The sequence below is a fragment of the Odontomachus brunneus genome, unplaced genomic scaffold (genome assembly GCF_010583005.1).
Source record: "Odontomachus brunneus isolate Ranch 3 - 2012 unplaced genomic scaffold, Obru_v1 Obru_scaffold_174, whole genome shotgun sequence".
Classification (NCBI taxonomy): domain Eukaryota; kingdom Metazoa; phylum Arthropoda; class Insecta; order Hymenoptera; family Formicidae; genus Odontomachus; species Odontomachus brunneus.
In genome coordinates, this window is record NW_022639624.1 from 369,644 (window position 1) to 379,354 (window position 9,711).

Sequence of the window (9,711 nt, forward strand, 5' to 3'; positions counted from 1 at the left end):
TAATTTTTTTCGTGCGAAAATGTCGAGTTTTGTGCCGAATAAGCGTCATGTGCGGGAACTTTTGATTTACTTTTTTAATTTGAAGAAATATGCAGCTGAGGCGCATCGATTGCTTGTCGAAGCATATGGTGAGGCTGCTTTAAGTGAAGTGTCGTGAGTGGTTTCAAAAGTTTAAGAACGGTGAGTTTGACGTCGAAGACAAAGAACATAGCGGAAAGCCGAAAGTATACGAAGACGCGGAATTGGAAGCATTATTGGAAGAAGATTCGTGCCAAACGCAAGAATAACATGCACTTACATTAGGAGTGACTCAACAAGCAATTTCACATCGTTTAAAATCGTTGGGAATGATTCAAAAGCAAGGAAATTGGGTTCCATATGAACTGAAGCCGAGAAGGGAGCGTCCCGATTGATCACGGTACGATTGGACACAACCAACCGATGAAAAGAATGATCTAGTGAATTACTAAGTCGAACCAATCATTACAATCTGTGTCCAATCGTATCGTGGTTAATCGGGTCCATCCCAGCGGAGAAACGTTGAACGCCGATTTTGCACATGTGAAATGCTGCTTGCCAGCCATAAACGAAAGGGTTTTTTGCATCGTATAGTCACTGGTGATGAAAAATGGATCCACTACGATAACCCAAAGAAAAGGAAATCATGGGGACCACGTGGCCATGCTTCAACATCGACAGCCAAGCCGAATATTCATGGAAAAAACTCATGTTGTGTATTTGGTGGGATCAGCTTGGTGTCGTGTATTATGAGTTGCTCATACCGAACGAAACCATTACATTAGGTCTCTACCGAACACAATTGATGAGATTGAGCCGAGAACTCAAGGAAAAACGCGCCTACTACTACTCCAGACACGACAAAATTATTCTCCTGCATGATAATGCTCGTCCACATGTTGCGGCGCCGATCAAAACCTACTTAGAAACACTCAATTGGAAAGTTTTACCCCACCCGCCGTATTTACCAGACATTGCTCCCTCTCACTATCACTTGTTTCGATCGATGACGCACGGCCTGTCTGAACAGTACTTCACATCATATGAAGATACCAAAAATTGGGTCGATTCGTGGATAGCCTCAAAAGATGAAGCGTTCTTCCGACGCGGTATCCGTATGCTGCGAGAAAGATGGGAAAAAATAATGGCTAGCGATGGACAATACTTTGAATAAAACATAAGGTACCGTTCTTTCACAATAAATGCCCAATTTTTTATAAAAAACGGCGGAGACTTATTTGTACTCCCAATATATATATTATAATATTATAAATATTATTAATATTATTCATAAATATTATAAAAATATTTATTAAAATATATATATTTATATACATTTTTCTCTTTTCCTGAATTTTTCTTAAAATTTTCATTTTATTGTTTCACATGTTATTTAATTGAATTTAAATTATACTTTGAAAATTTGCTTACCATTGCTGAGATTCGAATTTCTTATTTTTTCATTAATTTAATAATTTTAAATAATTACATTTATTTTTTTCATATATAATATTTGTAAATAAATATATTTACAAAATATTACTATAAATATTTATTTTTTGTTTATTATAAATATATTGTATAAAATATTTAGTCTGTATTTTAATAATATTTTCAATAAAGATATTGATACTTTTTCCTTCATGTATATAAAATATTTATATTATATTTATATAATATTTTTAAGAAATAATTCGAAATAAATATTTATCATAAATATTGTGTGCTGTCTGAGAAATGCATTACTTTCTGCACACTAAAGTACCGTATTCGTACCTAAGGTTCCTGCACATTCGGAACTCAGGCTTCAATTTTTCGGCAGCCGCTTGAATTGGGATATTAAAAGTTGCAAGCAATTGCACGATTCTGCTGGCAACTTAAATTAAAGAACGGTCAAGATTTATACAGTCTGCAGCTTGATGTGCGCAACTCGATATACAGAACGATTAAATTATGCATCGAATGCATCGGGTTATATCTGTTGCGAATAAAACAACGCACCCATGCAGTAGGGGTGGGCAAAAAAATTCGGTGTTTAGAAAACATCGATGTTCGCTCATTGAGGATGGTATTACATGTAGAGAGTCATGCACTGATTAGCTATCGGATAGAGAATTTCTAGAGACCCTAACATTTTCTCTACATATAATAGTACCCTCAATGAACGAACATCGATGTTTTCTAAACATCGATTCTTTTTGCAGTTCCGGTTGAGCTGCGAGCGCGCACAGACGTGTTTTTCTTCTCTACTCGAGCACCTTCTATCCGTCGTTTTCACGATGTTCGCATAGTATTTTTCTATTTAGACTTGTCTCGGCGTGTTTAGTGACTCTCTTTCCACATCTCGCCTTTGCCGTTGGAGCGGTTAAAGTAGTCATTGATTTCACCCCAGTGCGGCCTGAGTGTTGGGACGGCCATATTGCTACGCCATAATGTTGTCCCAACCTAAAAATTCCATTAATTAATCCTCAATGATTAACGAGGAAAAAATGGTTGTAGAAAATTATCCACAACTTCAAGGCAAGCATAAAAGCGGTGCCAATTTAGACAGCCCAGCAAACGACATACGACAAAAAAAACAGTATCTCTCTTGCCCGAGGAAGAGGAAATTTCTCCAGCGAACAAGAAACCATGTTCAAATATCCCTGAAAGATTCAAATCTTTAATGAACAATAAATATCCGGAGAACCATCTTGGCCCTCACGAAATTATTATCGAGAGGGCTTCTTTTAAGGGTACGAAAGATGAAGAACCCTCGATCTCCTACCCCAGCGAAATTCGCATGGGCAAGGTCATCAACAAGATCCTTCCCACGCTATGGAAAAGGGGGCATTACATGAAACACCTAGGCAGCTGGAAGTTCTCAGTAATTCTACCTGACGCCAAGAGTGCGAACAACTCAGTGGAAGCACTCGACAAGAATCGTCAGGAAATCTTCCCGGAATCAATGTGGTTTACTTACGTCCCTAACTATAAGGTGTTCAAACAATTAGTAACAAAAGATATTGACAAGACTGAATCTATCGAAGATATCATGGAAAACCTATCTCCTCCGCCGGAATGGCGAGGACCATGGCCCAAGTTCTGCAAAGTAAACAATCTGAGGAGAAGAGTGATCGATACCTCAGACCCAAGTAAGGTCTCTTACGTTAATACAAACTCTTTTATATTTACAATCATCTCACATTACCTACCTGTGCCTTATACGTAGGCAAAAGACCTCTTTCCCCATTTTACTTTTCCCCATTCAAAGAGTACGTAGGTGCACGAATTGCCAGCGCTTCGGCCGCGTTTTAGCTCAGTGCAGAGGTGGAGCTAAAGAGGCCGTGTGCCCCAAATGTGCAGGCAAAGACCACTCCGCTGAAGGTTGTATTACCAGCGTATTAAATTGTATTAACTGTTCCAGAAATGGGCATATTGATAAAAACCACTCAGCGGCTGACAGTTCATGCCCGGTATTCCTAGACAACAAAAAAATTAAGATAGTTATGGCTAAACTAGGCATGGGGCCTCGCGAGGGGACAGCCTACTATTTTAAGAACAAACTCTTTTTTAGAAAGGATTGGTTCAATACTGCGCACTATAATGAACATCCCTTATTAACTTTTGTAGACATCCTCAAGGAATATCCGAATTTTAATCCCGACAACCCATCGTTTTCAACAGCAAACTTTCCCTTAAACTCCTCCCTGTCATGTGCTGTACTTTCTCTTCAGGACCACGGAGCCTTCCCCTCCCTTCCTCTCTCATATCCATTTCAACATCATTACCCCTTCCCCAAAAAACTCTTCACCTCAGGACTCCTCATTGCTTCCCACCAATTTTTCCCCTCCTATTAACCTACCTGTCGTCAATTCCAATACTTATCCTCCCCCTCATCCCCCATCCCTTCCCCCAAATCAATCCATCCTTACCACCCACCTATCCAACTGTACGAAACCTAAAAAAGAATGCACTTTACAAAATACTCATAACCAACCAATTAAAAAGTTTCAATTCAAGAGTGACCCACAACATAATAGCATTCGTAATGCATTCATAATGCTTCGCGGAGTTCGAACGGCACGAGGCTCGCGGAATGCTCTCGTTACACGCTAATTATTGCCTTGGGCGCCAGCCGGGTGCATCCCGGCTCTAAGTATCTCGTCGCGAACCGCGTACTTCTCGCCACTCTCGGAGGCCCGCACTTTTTAAGAATGACCGCGAGTCATCACAAATTTGTCGCAATCGCTCGCCGTACTGTGCGGTCGCGAACGCGGTGAAGCGGCAGCAGGCAGCGCGGTAAGGACGGCTATTCTCTCGCGAGGTTGGACGGTTCATCAAGGATGGAGACGAACCCTTCCGGCTGCCGTCGTGAAGCGACGGCAACCATCTCGGTCCTTCGGCGCTCGGACTGAACGACAGGCAGAAGACAGCTCACCAAAAATCCCTTGCTGGGCTCGCCCCTCGTTCTTCGTCCTATCTCTCGCGTGTCGGCAGCTCGTTCGCTCGCTCTCGGAGTCGTTTGTTCGCTTCCGGTATCGTCGCTCGTGAGGTCGTCGTTTGCTTCAACGCTCGCGTCGCTCGCTGTCCGCACAGTGACGAATCTTTCCGCGAGCGCGAGGCTCCTTAGCTCGCGGTATCAGCCGCCGATCGCCGCTAGGTCCCATTGGTCCTGCGGGAACGCACGGCTCTAGCGCGGGCGCCTTACAGGGCCCGCGCGACACCGCCGAACTCTCTGATTCCGTGTCGACGGAATCCTGCGTCTGACGGCATCTCTAACCGGCGTGGGCGCTCAAGTGGCTCCTGGAAACTTTAGGTATCCCAGGGCGTCCCCCGTGATCTGGTCCTTAAAGTTCAGCCCTTCCTGACGCCCCGCGGCAAGTTAGTCGGGGCCCCCGTCGCTTGTGGTAGCGAGGGGTGGATCCTGCCCCGCTTGGCGTGTCGTCCGCTGCAGGTCCGCCGTCTCCTCGCTCCGATCGCTGCACTTCGTCGTTATCGTCGCAGCCCGAGCACACAATTAAACAAACAAAAATAACAAAAATTATAGTAACGCGATCTCGCACGCAAAAGCGTGCGAGACCAATTCTTCGCAGCCGCCCTTCCCGCGGAAGAAGGGGGCGCGGGCACAGCTCTCCTCGTCTCCCGGCTACTCTCGGTGACGGCGAAATCGCCACGTCACACCGTAAAGTCGACCTCGCGGAAAAAATCAACTCCAGGCCCGGATATGTTTACGTACAAGATCATATCGAAGCTCCCGTATGCTGCTTTGCTCTTGGTATTTAAACTTTTCAACTCTTTTCTAAAAAAAAATGCCAATACCCTCAAGACTGGAAAAAATTCCATATAATACTCTTACCTAAACCAAATAACAATGGACTAAGGCCTATCTCCTTAGCTTCAAATTTTCTCAAACTTTTTGAAAAAATCATAAAGGTAAGACTGGAATGGTGGCTAGAATACAATTGTGTACTTCCAAGTTTTCAGTATGGAATCAGACGAGAAAAATCTAGTGTTAATAATGTTCCATACCTGAAATTTTTATAGAAGCCTCCTTCTTGAAAAACCTCAAAGTGGGAGTATTGTTTGTTGATGTAAAAGGTGTTTTTGACAACGTCAATCCTATCAAACTTTTATACATATTAAACTATTTAGGTATCCCGAAAGAAATCCGGAAATTGACTTCTTACTTATCAATTGAACCATAACAGGTTTTTTGCAAGGTTTATGCCTGGGCACTAGGAAAACGTCTGTGGGAGTACCTCAGGGCTCAGTTCTGAGTTCACTACTTTTTAACATATACACTTCATATATTCATAGAGGATTAGATCAAAACATACATATCTTAACATACGCGGACGACACCGTTATTTTCTGGGGAGCGGTGCACTTGGACACGGTGCATTTGGACACAGCCAATCACAGCACCGTGTGATTAGAGACATTTGTAGGGTCCCTTGGAACAGCGACTTGTGATTGGACTGTGTCCAATTGCCCCGAGTCCAACTGATATACACCCTATTTTCTGTACTGATATTCATACGCAACTACTATGCTCCAAGCTCCAAAAGCTCCAATTTATTGACCTTCGTAAATAATCTAAAGGCAATCGATTTAAATATTTCATCGGAAAAGACAAAATTTTGTATATTTACCAATAAAAAACGTTTCCACATACTGGAAAATACAATTCAGAATGCCAATTGCCACATTAAACTATATAACAAAATTATCTCTCTTTCCCCCAACGCGACTTTTTTAGGTTTCATCTTTGATTACTCTCTTAACTGGAAAAATCATATATATAACCTGAAATAAAAATGCAATAGCAGAATTAATATATTAAAAGCCGTAGCGGGAATCAGGTGGGGAGCTCATCCTTGTACTATGCTTACTGTATTTAAAGGTTTTATTCGTTCTGTACTAGACTGGGGCGGAGTAGTGTTGACAAACGTAGGTAAGCAGCTTCTTCTGAGGATTGACCATGTTCAGTTTGCAGCCTTAAGAGCGATATTGAGTTTTATGAGAACCACCCCAACCAACGTCCTGCTGGACCAGACTACCGAATGGCTTCTTGAATGTCGGCGCTCCTTCTCATTCGGCAAATTCCTTACCAGAATCTTCAAGGTCCCTAGAGATCGCCTTGCCCTTTTGATTAAATCCTTATCAAGCACCAGTAACATTAATTCCCTAGCAAACAACCATCCTTTCCATGAGCTACACATCGTACGCATATATTGAAAATTTGAACATCATTTTAGATAGTAGAAAATTCCCGGGCTATCTAGGATTCCCACTGCCTGTACGCTACACTAAGATCAATGTCGACCTCCTCAAATTTAAATATCTAAATAAATTTCGTAAGAAAGTAGGCAACTTCTATTATAATGGCAACAGGAAAATGTCAATCGTGGGGATTAATCGAATTTCAAACTCATTCATCAAGTCATACAACTTTTCTCTCCACCTTTTCACTGATGGCTCAATTAAGGAAGATGGAAGTGGATTTGGAGTATGTGCTTTCGGGTGTATATCAGTTGGACACGGGGCAATTGGACACAGTCCAATCACAAGTCACTGTTCCAAGGGACCCTACAAATGTCTCTAATCACACGGTGCTGTGATTGGCTGTGTCCAAATGCACCGTGTCCAAGTGCACCGCTCCCTGTGCTTTCAACCCCGAAATTAGGGAATCAATTCACGTAAGAGATTCTCACAGCATTTTTAACGTTGAAGTGCTGGCGATTCTACATGCCATACATTTAACGGTCTCCATGAGATCCCCAAGGGTCGGAATTTTTTCAGACTCTAGGAGTGTCTTGGAGAATATTGCCTCCTTGGATACGCATGGTCGCAAAAATAGTCTATACTACAAGATAATACACCAAATCTTAATCGCAAGAGAGAAAAATATATCAATCACCCTTATCTGGATTCCGGGACACAAGGGAATTCTTGGAAATGAGTTAGCAGACTTGCTGGCCAAATTAGGAAGTGAGAGTTATGAACCTCTTTTGGATAACATAATTTTAGCTGAAGATCTGGAACATATTGTTAAACTGGATTCTCAATCAAAAGCACATGCGCTCCTGGAACATCAATTCGATTACAAAGGCATTAGATACCGTAATATGATTGAACACCTTTCGTCTAAACCTTAGTTCAAACACTTATCCGGGACTGACAGATATGTTATCTCTCTGATAGCCAGACTACGCTCACATCACATCTCATCGGGCACACACCTTAAGGACAAAAATATTATCGAAAGCGATTAGTGCGAATGTGGGGAAGGTACACGGGATTGGAAACATATCCTATTTAATTGCCCTAAGCATATAGATGAATCGGACAAATTCATAATTAATCTACAGAAATTAAATTTTCTCACGCAAGACGACTTAAGGGACGTCTACATTGGAAGTAAATAGCAAGAAGTAGGAAGTAAGAGTAAGAAATTGACCAACCACAGTCGAATGTGAGAAGAATAATTAACAATGATTGGGCAATTTCTTATTCTTACTTCCTACTTCTTACTGTTTACTTCCAATGTAGACGTCCCTTTATTCATTGCTGCCTTTAAGAGCAAAACCGACATCTTTAAAAGGATCTCGCTGTTCCTGAAACTCACGAAGCAATCTCTTTAAATACTATACCAGCCTATCCCATCTGGAAGTTGGGGAACTAGATACTTTACGATAATCAGTTACCAATATAACACCAGTCTCTTTCATCGATAAGCAAGAACACATATATTACACTGATGCGAAAAATGGTGTTTAGGAATTAACCCGCAAGGGCTCCGGGAACCAGTACTGAGAGAGAGAGAGAGAGAGAGAGAGAGAGAGAGAGAGAGAGAGAGAGAGAGATTCTTTTTGCCCATCCCTATCCTGCAGACCCTTATAAAATGTTCGACTGGCTCTGGGTTAACCCATTCTAGGATTCGTATGTACTTGACCGAAAAAAAAACTCCGGTTGGAAAACTATTCTTTTAAATCGTTTGTATATTGTATGAAAAGTTTTGAAGTGCAATTGAAAAGATTTGTGAGTCATTCTATTACTTATAATTAATTGTTTTTTTTTTGGACCATGTATTTAGCCAGAAATAATGACCGGAGGTAAATTAAACAAAGGTTCGGTATGGTATCGTTTGTATTTCGTATGAAAAATTATGAAGTATCATTAAAAAGGTTTGTGAGTTATCCAGATAATTTTAATTAAATATTAAAAAATCATGTATTTGGCCGAAATATCGATCTCAAGCGCTGTTATGGAAGTACCGTCAGGCACAATCGGTGTACTAGTATTTTAATACTCCTGGTACTTTTTCGGGTTATTATGTACAATAAAGCCTCTTTCGAATTTTGATATTTTTTTGCAGCTCTTTTGGTAAAAATATTTATTTTGACTCCAACATTAATAATCAATCGGGGAAGTCCGAAAAATATGCAAGTTATATATTGTTCTAATTTTTTTCTTTTATTTTTTTTCACTTGTCAAACGTTGCTGCTTTCCCACAATTTAAACAGGTTATTGATCTTTTAGTCACATTATGTAACTATAATATGTAAATATCGAACGATTAGCAGGCGGCAACGCCCTCCGCAACACCTCTCAAAACTAACCTAACCTAACCAAACCTATCGTCACATTAGCCGTTAGTCATTGTTCATTAAAAAATTATTAAGAAAAAGAATTGAACACTTTAATAAACAATGACTGACAGTTAATGTAACAATAGGTTGGGTTAGGTTAGTTTTGAGGGGCCTGTCCCGTGTGCTCAAAGGACGGCCAAAAGGCCGTCCATCGTCTGGGCGGCGAGGCCTGTATCGCTGCTCAGAAGAAGAAGAGGAGGAAGGGAGGGAAGAGCGCCGCGGGGAAAGCCCGAGCCCCGACGAGCGCCTCTCCTCCAGCGGCCAATGCGGCCGCAGTATCCCAGCCGGCCCCGCCGGCTGAACAGGCCGCTCTGGTCGGAAAGGAGTTCCCTCCCCTGGGGCAAAGTAAGTCCAGGGAAGGGAGGGGAAAGGGGGGGTCGGTCTCGGAGGGGCCTACGCCTCCGGTTATAATAACTGATGTAGAGATGGAGGAGCTGCCGACAACAGTGGCGGATCCTCCGCCGGTGGATGTGAGCGTCTGCACACAACCGGCGGAGGAGGTGGAGGTTTGCCTGGAGGGGCAGAATAAAGCCTAGAAATGGCCACCAAGCTCCTCCAG